The sequence below is a fragment of the Poecilia mexicana genome, unplaced genomic scaffold (genome assembly GCF_051168715.1).
Source record: "Poecilia mexicana isolate PSO_F unplaced genomic scaffold, ASM5116871v1 scaffold_11, whole genome shotgun sequence".
Lineage (NCBI taxonomy): Eukaryota > Metazoa > Chordata > Actinopteri > Cyprinodontiformes > Poeciliidae > Poecilia > Poecilia mexicana.
The window spans coordinates 16,058,204-16,073,330 of record NW_028263380.1 but is presented as its reverse complement, the minus strand read 5'-3'; the positions used below and the strand labels follow the sequence as shown (position 1 = coordinate 16,073,330).

The 15,127-nt window shown below is 36.9% G+C and overlaps 1 protein-coding gene across 3 annotated transcripts in view; it reads left to right on the top strand.

The window, feature by feature from the left end:
* Nucleotides 1-9,321: 9,321 nt before the first annotated feature.
* The window catches only part of trps1 (trichorhinophalangeal syndrome I), a 135,846-nt gene continuing 130,040 nt past the window's right edge, over nucleotides 9,322-15,127 (top strand). For 2 of the 3 annotated variants that reach the window (XM_014992122.2, XM_014992119.2), the window contains exon 1: nucleotides 9,322-10,358. The gene's annotated coding sequence lies outside the window, so the exon portion shown is untranslated. The remainder of the gene's footprint in view (nucleotides 10,359-15,127) is intronic. The other variant, XM_014992120.2, reaches the window with a different exon arrangement.

Genomic DNA, 15,127 nt, shown 5'->3' with positions numbered 1-15,127 from the left:
TTTCATGTTCAAAGCAGGAAATACCAACAGTTGACGCGTGTCTGCTTAGTCAGAATCAATACACAAAGTTTTTGAATTTTGACAGCGTGAATGGGTTTTTATGACAACCAAGAAAAGTATCAAGTGTGGTAAAACAATTTATGTTGGGTGGTTTGAGTAAAAAGTTACTCGCTCTACCTTGAGCAGATTCTATGAATCTTTATAAAGTCAGAATAAGATGAATAAACCACATTTCAAAAGAAATGAAGAATATTTTGTTGTTGTTTTTTTCGGGGGGGGGGATGAGCAAGAAGGAATGTCCTGTACCTTTTTAACAGGAGGCAGTTCTAACCCCTAAAAGGGGAACTATAATGTAAAATCAACTTTTTTGAACTTTACACCATGTTACGATGTTATTCCCTCATCAAAAACCTACCTTAACTGTTGGATTGATTCTTTTATGTATATTTGAGAAATCCTTTAGGCTCCTGAGGCAACCATTCAGCTATACAAAATACCTGGTTGGACCTCGCTTCACCTTCAAGACGCAGCTAGTCCTTGCAGCTGCAGTTTCCAAACTTTTGAACCTCAGCATCACAGAGCAGCCCTCCCTCGCGTCTCCTCCTTCGGCTCCGTCAGACTAGCCAGCAGCAATTAGCAAACACCAGGTGGAACTGCGCAACAGCTGAGCTCAATATACAAGCTATTTCTCAGTGAAATGCTGGTAAAAATGTTGTTAAAGGGTTAATGGAGGAGTAATGTTGTGATGACTTCCTGAAGGCAGAGTTTCAGAAAGAGCAGGAGTTTTTAAAGAGACAGAGGCCCAATTTCAAGGCGTTAAATCAGGAAGTACAATTTCTTTCAATTCATGTTTGACATATGTAGCATGTTTCCCTGAAGGCACACTGCACTGTTTCCCAGCTTCATCACACCTGACTTTAATTGCTGGCTGATTAACAGCCTTTTGCTAAACAGCATTCATCTGCACCAGGTGTGTTAAAGAAAGAAGACATACAAACCAGGCAGGGCATTGTGCATTGAGTACCAAGGATCACTGCCTGGAGCATGGGGTCTTCACATGTCCTGTAACTTTTAGATGCGTCTCTGCTTCAACACACATGACTCAAATAATGAGGTCATTGGCATGATTGTGGAGAACTTGACTTATACTGAGGAGTTGATTCAGGTGTCTCCAGCTCTGGATTTGAAGACCCCTAACCCGGAAGAGCTCCATCTCTAATCACTCAGATTGATAACTTCTTCTTCCTCTGGAGGAAGAGCTGACATAGTGTTCAACAGTCAGTAGTGCATTGCACCCTATAAGGACTGGTCAGATGTCTCTACAGGTCCCCTGTTGTGTAGCCTTTAAGAACTCAAAACTAACCTGTAATCCAGTTCTTAGTGGCCTTCTTTGGTGTTAAAATGTATTTTTACAGAAATGAATGAACAATTTAAACTTTGAGTCCTCTGTATTTTGCATCGGCATCTAACTAAAAGAAAGTGACCAAGAATTTAAAAGGAATGAATATGTGCATAAGCTATTCAAATGTTCAGACTTTAACTACTATTTAAGTGTTGAATTTATCCGAGATCGTGCGCACACTGCTAAAAATATTTATATTTCCATTCGTTACAGCACTGTTCACATTGTTGTTGCACAGCTATTAATACTTTGACAAAACAATATGATCTTAATTGTGCATTCGCCAATAACTTTTAGATCTTTGTTTATATGTGACGTTATGTTTATGACACCTGCAAAAGAACATTCTTGATACACGAACGTATTTAAAAAGTTTCTTTGCTTGAAATCATAACATAACTTGTTCTTAATGTTAATTCTCAGTGGAGTTATTGAAGTTACATAAGTCAAATTTGGGGCATTTATAAAGATAACATTTTTGTTCATTCACTATGCAGACAAACAGCTTTTAAATGCTTTTTCATCGTAATATTTTGTGGGAGGAAAGTCAAGTGGATAGACAGCAACCTGGGAGCACTCTTTTTTAGCATTCTACTGCTTTATTACATATGGAAACATTTTATAAAACTTTAATAAGTCTAAATTAACTTTGAGAAATAAAAAACAAATAAATCCATCACAAAACACTTACGACCCATCAAAAGTCCACATGAATGTGGGAAAAAAAGAAGCCGGTGTCATGATGATGAAAATTATTGTATTTAATATAAAATCCCAGTGTCTGGATCAGAAGTGTAGTCTATGAAATCATGAAAGGATAATGGAGATTTTATCCACATATTACATCTTTCTTGATACATTTCCTGCTGGCTCTTCGTGGCAAGAGGTTTCACGCTCAACGTCATCCATCACGAACGGCTCGATCAAATAAAAGCCGTCCCCCCCCCAGAGGATCGTAAATCGGAATATCTGCTCACCTGAAGTAAAATCTAAAGTTTTTAAATCACATCACTGAAATTGAGAATGGGACAATTTCCATAAAATGAATTTATATTTCTGAGTTGCCTTGAGATTTTTTTAAAGGAGTAGATTTCATTTAAGAGGGAAAGGAGGCCAGGGGAACGAATGTGAGATACTGTTTAATGGGAAGCATGACTTGTGAAGAGTAAATCTGGTTTCGGTTTACATGCTGCCTGGCCGCTGGTCCGTCCATATGTCAGTTCAGCATTTATAGATTGTACATACTGACTTCGGCTCGCAAATCAACAGCCTTTCTGCCTTTTTTTTTTTTGCTCTAGAATCCCCCAACGTCTCTAAAGCCCTTGTGTACGATTGGAGCACAGAGGCGCACAGTGAAAGACTCTTTGTTTCATATTAGATGAGAATTTAAAATGTGTTTTTCAAAACTTTTAGGCTTTTATAAAAAGTACAGACATTAATCTGACGTGTTCCAGCTGCGACATAGTGCACTGGCTGTCAGGAAAAGGGGAAACAACAGGGTTTTGGTAAAAAAAAAAATATATATGTGAAGCTTTATATTTATACTGTTATGGCACAACCGTGTAAACAGACAGAAATATCACTCAGACTGTAAACCAGTCCACTTTGATTTTTAATTGGTTACTCCATTGGGATGATGTAATTAAGAATTAAAATTGTCCAGAAAGATTTTAGAGACCCAGCTGTCTAATGAAGCTACAGATATTATTTTTTTTTTTAAAAGCTAACAGTTGACAAACAATTGTTTATTCTTGCTTAAAATTGACAAAAAAAAAAGTTGCCTCAAAACTAAGCCTTTTTTTAAAAGGTGCTCTTGTATTGTCAGTGAGAATGAGGTCAGGTAAAGAAGAGGCCAAAACCACCATGGAGCTAGCTGAGCACTGCTGTCCTTGGATCAGACCTATTTCTCCATGAATTAGTGATGAAAGAAGCAGTTGTTCAGAAACTGTTCATTTCCTTTTCAATTGGACTCAAACAGAGTGGAATTAATGAAGCAGCATCACATTTTAAATTTTCTCAAGGCTTCTGGGGGTAATTTACACCGGTTCCTTTCGATGCTTTCTTATTCAGCAATCTAACCTGCATACATTAATGCACATCACGTGCTATACCATCATTAATAGAAATCACTGAGTTATTAGTATGAACATTTTATGAAAAACTAAACTGCATGATTGAGCCATCTTACAATGAACAGTCTTAATGAGTGACTGCCAGAACAACAGCTTTGCATTTTGTGGTTTTTTTTAAATCCACATTTCATGTTAATCATCTGAACAAGAGTCATAGCTGTGAAAAGGTTTCCACGACTACATTTGTTGAAGACTTACTTGACTTAAGTGAGACTTTTTATGAACAAGACCATTCTTTTCTTAGTCGACAGCAACATCTCCCAATATATATGGTAAGGCCAAATATTAGAGAAAGCCTTGAAAATCCATGGGTGTTATTCTGAATAATGTCATATATTTTTGTAATGACTGAAATGAATCAGAAAACTGACTTTTGTATATTTCACACTCTGACCAATTCGTTAGCATCAGCACTCCATCGTGATATTTAATTTGGCTGAAATAATTGTCCCCACAGATGATGTACCTGAAACATGCAAGACATCATCTTTACTGGGCTTCCTATGTTATATATAAAAAATATTTATTTGTGGAAATATCAGTATGTCAAACTATACTCTGTAGAGTATGATTTGATATTTTAAAACTCTAAGATAGCTTCTAAACCAAATGTGACATCTAGACAGATCTAGAAATCTGGAGCTGTCTCTCTGTCTCTCTCTGTAAACTTAAATAATAGGGTAGGAAAATCTCAACAAGGTGACATGAGAAACAGCATTGAAGAGATTTGGCCCAGACTGATTAACCAGTTCTGATCAACTTGATCAAGATTTAGTCGCAATGAACAGCTCTGCTGGGATTCTGCCACTGAGCTGAGAAACTGGATATTCAGGTCCAGAGGTCCAGAGGTAAGGTCATTTTATTCATACAGCACATTTTCAGCAGCTGAATGTGAAACCAGACTGAAGCCAAAACTGAAGCTGTTTTTAATTCAATCTGAACCTGTGGTAACTCAAAACACTATTCTTCTGTTGAATTCTCAATTTTCTTCTTTCAACTGTAGACGCAAGCGAGGTATTTTGAACTTCAAAATAAGCACAACAACTATATCTTTAAATTTCAGAGCGAAAGAGACATTGACAGAACTTTCAATAAGGTTAGATCTGAAATGGGCTGATAATATCCTAATATTTTCTATTCAATTCCCTGGAGGATTTTTCATTTTGCTCTGTTTCTTGACAATGTATTCCCTCTAATTGATCATTGATAGATTTGAGACTGATCAGATAAATGATACAGAGAATCGATGTCGTTTTCCAACTGGCATTAACTCATTTTCTGAAATGGATTGTTTTGCATCATTTGGGTTGAGTTGGATTATGTGTATTTGGATCGGAAAGTGACTCTAATTAGATTGTAGTCTAACAAATTGTGTTGTTAGAAGCAAATTTTGCCCATATTGGATTCAGTACAGTTGGACTGACTGAGTTTATACGTTTGTAAGACTTGCTTGTCTTAATGTGACTTTTGTGACAAATTTATGCTAAATTGACAGATTATTATTCAGCTACATACAATTTTTGTTATGTTTTTGGTATACGTTATTGAGTTACCTGGTATTTCAAAAGGTTAGACTGTGTAGTAATAGGTTCATTAGTAAATCAAAAATATTTTGAATGAGTTATTTCATGCTATTACAAACATGAGGGTCATGGGTATGAAGAAAGTGTATTCTGAGGTGAAAATTAAATTAACTTTGGAAAGCACAAATATGAAGGACTTTTAAAACTTACAAGAATGAAAATTGTATAATGGAAAGCATAAAAAGCAGGGTGGAACTCATTGGTGACTCAGAGTTAAGGTGCTGGGCCTTTCAGAAACTAAAAAGCTTTGGAAGCGTCATTTTTTCCTGCAGCTATTCTGTAAAAGCAGAACATGTTTAATAACTTTGAATTGCAAAATCATTTTCAAATGAGAAATGCAGGAAAGTGGTTTCCAAAACAATCCAGATCACCAGGCAGTCTCCGGAGAATGAAACCCTAGAGAGCAGCCAGTCAGTGACCTACTGGAACAAATCCGCAAGCTGCTGCTATAAAAATGAAAATGGACAAAAGGTTTTCAGCATCTTGGAAAAGTATTCACCACCCTTTAGCTTTTCAGTTTGTTGCGTTATATTTCATTCACATTAAATGCATCTTTAGTAGACCAACACCAAAGAGCACAGAACGATAAACGTTAAGGAAAATAATCCAAGTTTTAATCTAAAAATTAGTATTGTGCTTTATTTTCCTGAACTTCTTATTCAATACTTTGTAGAATCAATCTTAGCTTCAATTCAAGCAGCAAACCTTCGTGGTGTCTCGATCTCATTTGGAGATCTAGAGAATAGACTGCAAACGAAAAAGGGAACAATATCTTTTAAGTACTGATAATCTAGTAAATGTCAGAATTTATATTGAACTCCAAATGTGTTTGGTAAAGAGGAGTAAAGTTTGTCATAAAAAAAAAAAACACATGACAGCATCCCTCAAACTTAAGATTGGATAGGTAAAAAAAAATCCCAAAATATAATAAACAAAGCAAACCACTCTCTCTGAGTTGTCAGATCCATGAATTTATTGATTTATTTATTTGCCTCTGTACTTCTGAAGAATGGGGGTGGGGGGATAACAGGAATACATGATGTGTTACTTAAAGGGAAATGGTAGCCTCAACAAAACAGCAAAAGATAAAGAAAGGACAAGAATGAAAATTGGAAATTGTATATTGATATCTGCATAGCAGACCTGCAGCCTCATATGAGAGCTATATTTCTCCAGAGTGACTTTTCTTCTTATTTAAATGTTTCCCTTTGGGATTTGTAGAACCTTTCTGTTTCATAGTGTTGGATCCACCAGCAGCAGCAGCTGCAGCAGCAGCAGCAGCAGCATGTATGCCTTCAGGCTTCAGAACCTCCTCTGTTGGCAAAAAAAGAAAACAAGCAACAAAAAAAAACAAAAAAAAAAAACCCTCTTACCTTTGACTTCTGAAGGCCAGTGTGTAGAGGAAAAAAAGTAAAAAGTTCACTGAAGCTTCCTCCTTCAGGGAGTAATGAGGTGAGGAAGCTTTTGAAGGGAATGAAGGAAAGCTCACTGGACAACAGGTTGGTTTTTCCAGAGAGCTTACAAGGTCACATTCAATTATTTATAGCGTTTCCTGAAACACCTCTACATTATTGACATAATTTCATAAATAAGTAAATAAATAAAATTAAATAAAATTCTGATTCACAGTGTGTACTTTTATAAATCTTAATCTTGCATCTGATTAATTATTCCAACAACAGGTAGATAAAGTCCCTCTTTTCAACAGAGGGTGCGCTATAGAGTAGCATTTAGACTGAGTAATGCTTAAGCTGATGCAGTCATGTAGCATTAAGTCATGTAGCATGAAGCCCTTTAATGTTACATAACTGTTACAACAGGGAATGTGACAATCATAGTCTTATATTTTAAAGTAGCATTTACAACTAATTCAATAAAATGATTTGTAGTGAGAAGGTGGTGGGAATTTTAGAGGGGACCAGTTATGCTTCCTTGAACAGGTTAGGATAATTCTGTGGGCTGCACAAAACATGTTTTTTAAATGTTTTCTTTTGCAATAATAATTCTTGGAAAACTTCACCTGCTTGGTTCTAGCTACTTTGAACTCCTTTCAGTATGAGCTGTTTTAGGGTCCGGGTAAGAGGCTGGGCTCAGCTGGGGTTGCTAGGTAACGGCAGTGTCCGGAAGATTGTGACTTAATAATCTGAACTTTTTGAAATGGCTTGTTTTTCAGATTCCCCCCAAAAACATTGCTAGAAATATATCAAAGATATATTTTCGGTCTTTTTAGGACTCCTGATCAAATTTTGAGAAAAAAAAAAAAAAAAGTAAATAAATACTGTTAACTTCCCACTCCTGTTACTGTTAAACAACAAAGTGCAAAAAGAAAAACAAAAACATAAAATGTACGAGAAATTCCAACTGAATAGAAAAATATGTATTTTTAAAAAATTGTGCACAGCACTGTTATACAAATTCACCCTCTTTGCTAAGAACATTTGTAAAATCTATAGTTTAGTCTAGTCTAGTCCATTTTTTATGTGTTTGGAGCACATCCATGAGAAAGGCAGACTTACAAGAAAAACATGCTTGTATTTAACATGTGGTTAAAATCTAAATAAATATATAACGCATGGGTTAACTTAAGACTTTTTGAAGCCTAAAATTGAATTTTTTACGACTTTTTAGAACAGAACAATCCTGAATTCAAATTCTAAACACAGTGGAGGCAAAGACTTATAAAGACCGTAATGTTAATACAGCATCGTCTATTCCCAGGAGCTTTGGACCAGAGGTTTACATGAGTGTCTCCAAGAGCTCCAGCTTCTTCCCACCATCCAGATAAAGAAACCTAATTCTAAATTCCCATAGGTGTTAGTGAAAGGGTATAGAAATGTGTTTCTTTGTGCGCCCAGTGAAGGACTGTGAATCTACTAAGAATGTTCCTTGCCTTTTGGTGAACAACTTCTTTACCAGGCTCAAAACCCTGTGAGAGGAGCTAGATCAAAAAGGGTACATGTTAGCAGTAGTTTCCCTTGCAGTTTGAAAGCATGCAAAGTGATGAAGATAAAGTAAAAATAAGTTAGTAAAAGAATTCCCACCAGAAGCCTGTATGATTAAAGGACACACTATCAGTGGAAATTACTTAAAAAGGCAGGCCTGACACAAGATTTGGTATTTGAGCTTTTAAAGGCCTCCAGTACTGATTTCATATCTCAGAAAAAAAATAAATAAATAATTTATATATATATATATATGAGTTGAATATTGGATTCAGTACTGCATTTTTAGAATAGCTGACAAAATTATTTATAATTTATTATAATTACTAATAGTATGATCAAGGCTATTCATGATTAAGTAAAGTCTGGGAGAAGAATTTTCTATCAGGTGCAGACGGCATAAAAGAGACTAATTTACAATGAATCACTATAGCCCTGAATTATAATTAATGCTGCAATAACTTTCGTCAAATCCATATAAATACAGACTTTACATTGACATTTTATCTCAGAGATGTTTGCAATTAAAAACTCTTTACAACAAAGTAAAATAAGTCTTATCAAACATCACATGGCGTATAAGGATGTCACAAGGGTTTTGCCAGAAGGTCCAAGACGGTCTTCTGACTTTCAGCAAAATACTATTTATTTATCTATTGACTAATCAATAAATAGATAAGCCATTTAAAAAAAAAAAAGTAAATTAATAGTGATTTTCTTTTAATACCCCTTGAACATAGTCTTATTGTTTTTTTAGTATTTGCCAGTTCCTAATGGAAGCAAACATTGTGATTTATTGACTAAACTCCAAATATTAATCTGCTAGCAGTAAGACTAATTTGGTTGTAAGAAAGTTGGGAAATGCAACCCGAGATAAGAACTAATAGGCACTGTTAACAATGGAAAAAAATAAATCATACTATAACAGAAAAAAGATGAGTTAGACAACCATTCACCACATGTTGGTGAATAAGCGATAATAAGCGTTTATTTATTTGTTGTACAGGTTCCCTAACTCTTATTTAAAGTGCCAGCTGCAGTCCGTCTTGTTTGGCTGAGTGGTTACTTTGCTCCGATAACTTCTAACTTTATTCTTAGTTTCTGATTCAGATCTTCATTACCTGTGTAAATCAGGGAGAGATAACAGTGTGTGTCACTTTAAGAGTGAGTCTTCGGGTGGCTTCTTGATATTAATAGAGCCGCTGTGTCTTCCTCCTCTGACGTAATGCCTACAGAGAGACAAGCGGAGAGGTCCTGTCACAGCAAAGCGATAACACTAGTCTGAAAGAAAAGAAAAGAAAAAAAAAGGAAAGATAACGAGCTGACCTGCTTTGGTTTGCTGTGACCACCAACTCCATGAATAACAAACTAACTATAGCGTCGGGAATATATCAACACCCGAGCCAAACTCACCCACTAATCAGTCGGTATTAGCCTAGTTTATGTGCTGCCGCGAAGCCTTTAACTATCTCGCTTCCCCCCCCCACCCTCTCTGACCAAAGAGAGAAAAAAAGAGACAGCCAAGACACAGTCACCCCGTCCGACATCATCAACAAACAAAAAAAAAAAGCCCACAAAGAGACGAACCAGCCAGACAGCCATCCAGCCAGCCACCATCTTTACAGGCTGCTGAAAGAGACACAATCTGAGAGAGAAAAGAACCTAGTGCTTATTTTGATCAACAGGTAAGCATCCATACATACAACTATCTCTGCAAGACCTTCTCCTTTTTTTCTTTTCTTTTTTTTAAATTAAATTACAATTATTTAAATGTATAAACCAAGCGATGCAGGTTTGGAGTCGTAGACGGCGAGAGATGTGCTTCTCAGACGAGTCAGCCGATGAGACGTGTTCGTCCGAAAAGGAAGCGATTTTGAAGGGGGAGACAAAATGTAGCCGTTTGTAGTTTTACGACGGGCAGCGGTCGGTTTGCGTCTTATGTAACTAACGGCCTGAGTAGCAGCAGCAGCGTCGGTGTGAGGGGAAGAGAGACGGAGAGAGAGAGAGAGAGAGGGGAGCGGAGGGGAGGAGGAGGAGGTGGTGGTGGCGGCGAAGGGGGGGTGGAGGGAATCTGCTGTTGAATGAAGAAGAGAGGAGGGAGAACCGCTTTGAATTCACATGGCAATTTACATTTAGCTTAGGACACCCAAACGCCACACTAATGCGAATTGTGGGGGGGCTGTTTCTGCTGTAACTGCTGCTGCTGCTACCGGGGACAAGCTACTGCTTTGATTTAAGTTTGAAGCCAACAACAAGCAGAAAGCAAGCAAAGGGGGGAACGTGGAGTCGCCTCAAGTAGGTTTGTGCTTTTCCTCTTTTTTTTTTTCTTTTTTTTTTAAGTTCTGGGTTGTAAGTTGGCGATAAGTGGCGTCCTGATTGATTCTGATTGCAGTCAGCTAAACTCCGGAGTGATTTCTGTTACTGCAAAGGAGCTCCCGTGTAACTACGAGTCTGCTGTGTTTGTTGTTTCATTGATAACTTTTCACGCCGCAAACTTGATACTCAAGTTCAGATTTCTGACGCACGTCGCGGAATTAAACGGAAAGTGTTACAAGCTAAACAAAAACAAACGGCAAACGTCACTCTTCAGTTCCCTGATGTTTATTGGGGCTAAAAAGCGACAAAAAGTGGGATTTGCACATCAAAGAAGCGTTGTTTATTCGATATGGCGCTGTTTTCATTGTTGAAGAGCGGCGTGGTGGATGTTGAGTTGTCGACACATCCTCCCTTATCAACCTTAAAGCAAACAAGTGCACGCGAGCTAAACTCAACTCTTATCTACTTATTTCGTGTGTTTTTGTTTTGTTTTGGCTGAAAGCTTCATGTTCTGAGTTGCATTTTACTCAACTTTTAGAAAGTCCCCCCCCCCCCCCTTCCACCTCCCCTCCTCTCGTCGTAACAAACTGTGATGTTCCTTTGAGATAAGAGTGCTGGGTAGGCATGACAACTCTGTGGGGACAGCAGGGTATGTGAAGGCAGCACAATGAGGCAAGGAAGCTTTTTTAACAGAGTCCTCCACCAGAGTTTTCCAAATCGGAGCCCCCCTAAAACTCCACAAAACGACGTGCCTTGCTTTTTATTAAGCAGATAACCAGCAGTAATGTATTTAAAAAGCAATGCAGGCCTATTAAGCTTCTGTTTAAGTTACCCCACACAATTATCCTCACTCGTTTAAAAGTTAAAATCAGTGCTTATATCCCTAAGAAAATACCTAAAATTGTTGAGAGTGAGAGTGGCAGCTGAAAATGAGATCAAAAATTTGTTTTATCCAAATTACAAATTTGCTCGAGGTGATTTAGTTTTTATTTTAGGCAATTCAGTACTATTTAACCTTCCATTAGTCTTTCCTCTGCATATTTATAAATTTCTTAAGATGCATGTATAGTTTTAAGGTGAGGCTTTAACTACATGCTAAATTGTTCATTAAAATTAGCATTTTTGAACCTATTGAGTGATAATGTTTCTTTAATGATCCGGGAAAGTTTGGCAACATTTTTTGTGATGTAGACGTATATTCAAATCTGCATCTGAGGTGTAATTTTTTTTAAATGAATAGATTAAAACTGTACAAGTGTGAAAGTTTCCATGCGTATCCTTCAGGAGTTGTAAATTGTTTATGAATTAACAATGCATGCCTAGGCTAAAAATTAAACTTGTAATGCACTCCAAATATACTTTAAAATGTGCATTTTTGCATCTTAAAATGTTAGGCTTTGACTGTCAAATTTTCCCTAATGTTTTTTTTTTCTCTGACTCAGAAAGTTACCTCAGAGATATCTCCAAAACAAAACCCAAGGGTAACCAAGGTAGAGCCTGGAGGAGGCACTACTGATGATGAAAACTTTCTATTATCATAAAAAGATTTATCGGACAACCATCCAGTATAGGAACTCTAATTAGGTGACTTAGAAGGAGAAAGCTTCTATGTTCTTTTTCTTTTTATTATTGGCTTTTGCAGTTCATATAAAAAAGGTTACAGTGTGCAAGTGCAGTATATTTACAGAAAAGATTCTTCAGTAAGAGAGGAGGAAGGTCAATCACATCTTGTATAGAAACTTTGCAAAACTATTAAGTATGGAGACTGTTAAAAGAGTATTTTAAAACGCTGAATTGTGCATAATCCCACACTAAGACTAGTGTTTAACTACATATACAGTATAACTCCCTTTAATTCGGCTGAGTCGTTACACAGCTTTGCTGTCCACATAGCCTCCACGTCTCTGTGACGCACTTAGAATCTCCTCTTCTTGTTTAATTCACGTTGATTCAGTTTAGCATTCCCTGTGAAAGTAAGTTGGATAACACTTTAAGAGTCTGTCTCAGGTTGGCTTTTTGATGTCAATAGAGGTGCTGCGTGGAAACTTTATTTATCTCTTTTCATCCCAGTTTTTCACAAGATCTCTTCAAACCAGAGCCTCCCCTAAAAGCCCGACAACAACTTGCTTTGCTTCTTTTCAGCAGATAACCTTTATTTTTGAATTTTAAAACAAATCTCAGGCCTGTTTAGTCTCTCTTTAATCCTCTCCAATGAGTAAGAAACATTTTTCTTACTCATTTAATACTAAATATGAATCCAACAACGATATACGCTGAGTTTCAAAGTTAATATATATTACACTCTAACAATCATTTTTAAAATGTGCAACTTTAGACTTAAATGGTTTAAGTTCCGACTGATGAAGTGCTCTCTAAGCAAAGAAACAGAGTCAAAGAAAGTTGGGAAGATTCCTGCGGCGTCCGTCAATCCAGAGTTTTAACTCCCAGAGAAATGAAAGATGACGGCTGTAACTTAAAACATTAGCTTTCTTGCCTTAATGTAAAGCTACAGATTTTTAGTTTATCACATTTAATTTCTGTATTTCTTTTAGACTTTATGACCAAAAGAATTTACGGCATGTTCTTACAGCTAAGTCAAATTACAGAACCTCTTATTTACCCCCACGTAAAGTTTGTAATAAAAATTCAGCTCCATATATAGACTTTTTTTTTTTTCTTTGACTGTTTTCACATCTGCTTTCCAGTGGTCTGCGCATGTAATAATGACAAATTTCTCAACAGTTCCTCAAATCTCCATGTCTGTCTTTTTCTTTTCTTGTAATTCTTTTTTTTTTTTTAAATAAAAGCTGACATGGATGAGCGGCGTTATTCTTAGGGCTGGAATTAAATGAAAATCATGTACTTTTAATCAACTTCCAAATCTCATAAAACTTGCAATTAATGTTGCCCGTCACCGTCTTCAACGTTTCAGCGTTAACTAGATTAAATAAATTCTAATCGTGTTCATAATCAGGCCTGTCAAACTTTTACAACTTGAACAAATCTCTTTAAAATTACTAAAGTCACCCAAAAATGTGTACAGTCACTGTGGTAAAAAAAAAAAAAAACTTTCTTTCAGGTCACTGGATACCATTGTTTCTTACTGGCTTGTTCATAGCAGCTATTAAACGTCAAAACAGTTGACAACTTCCTAAAGCGAGGCTATTGCTTGTAAAACTCATTTGTGGATGTATGGGCAAGAGTGGGAGACAGCAAAGCGCTTATTCCCTTTTTTGTGTGTGTCTGTATGGGCAGCAGAGACGGGCCATGGCTCACTCATATGGCTGCAATATGTGAAGCCGCTCTTACTTGTGGTGAAACTCGGAGGAGAGAGAAAGTTTTGAGAGAGAGAGAGAGAGAAAGAGAGAGAGAGAGAGCTGCGAAGGGAATGCACAGAAGTCAGGAATGTCCCGCTCGACTATAGCTGGAATGTATCTCCCGTGTTTTATTGATGGTTTGATGTTCTGGAAGACATGAGGAACAACTGTAGTGATTTTGCGGGCTGCCATGTTATTTGTATCTGGTTGTTTCGGAGCAGCCCTTACATTGCTTCGAAAGGGGGGAGGAAAGGTCGGTTTGAGACGGAGCGTAAAAAGTCGAGGCCAGTCTGAGTAGCTTTTTGGGGGAAAGTAGCAGCAGATTCCACCCTTGGAGACATCGTTTTTTTTTTTTTTTTTTGCCTGGTTGCCTGTAAGGATTAAAGAACGGGCTCACAATGACTTGGATCGGGTCCTGTTAGACAAAACTCAAAAGATAGACAAAAACTCAAACAAGTTTAGAGGATTAGGCATGTCCTGTAAACTCATGTTTAACAGCAACACGATATCAACACAAAAATTAAAACCAAAAATCTCTACCATGGTGTAAGGGCCTTTTTTTTTTTTTTTTTTTAATCGAAACCGACTATTGTCCCTACTCCAGTAGGTCGTTTATTCCTTTGATAGTCACAGTAGCTAGTAGCTTATTTCAAACATTTGCTTTTTAAAGCAACGTCAACAAAAAAAAGAAAACTTGGTTTGGTCCTTTGCCCGAACCCAAACTTCCCATATTTTTTTGCATAAGGGAAAATGTTGCAGTTTTAAAAAGAGTCAAAACTGCAACATTTCTTAAAAATAATGGTATCAGTTTAGGAGACATTGCTTTACTCAGCCAGCTAGCTGACTCTGTGGAGCAACAGCTTGGGCAGGGGTTGTACTATCGCTGCATTCGATTTGTCTGGGAAGTCAGAGCTCGGATCTGGGAATGGTGTCACTGCCGAATTTGAAAGCCAGCACAATTTGGTAATCGCTACGGTGCTAATTAGTAGCAAAAGAAGCTGGTGATATATTTTTTTTTGGTCAAACAGTAAAGCAACATGTTCACTAACAGTAATATAACCCTATCTGAGCCAACTGCTGAGTAATATGCAAACCATCAGAAGGGCTAATAATAGTCTATTCCTGCAAGTTATAATGTTTGCATATTCTGGGAATACTAATTTTGAACGCTGGACTTTCTGGTCAGAATCCTGACTTCAGGGGACAATCTTGTTAAATTTCAACTTTTGAGTACAAAGACAGCACACTATATTTTTACACCACAAGCAACAAGGCATCAGCTGGTATCAGATTTCCACGATACTTTACCCATTATGGTATTTACACAATTGCAAATTGTGGTTATTTAAATCTGAAAAATAAGCTATCATTCTTACTTCTGTTAAAATAATATAATACATAACATAAAATAGAATAGAATGCATTTAGTAACTCT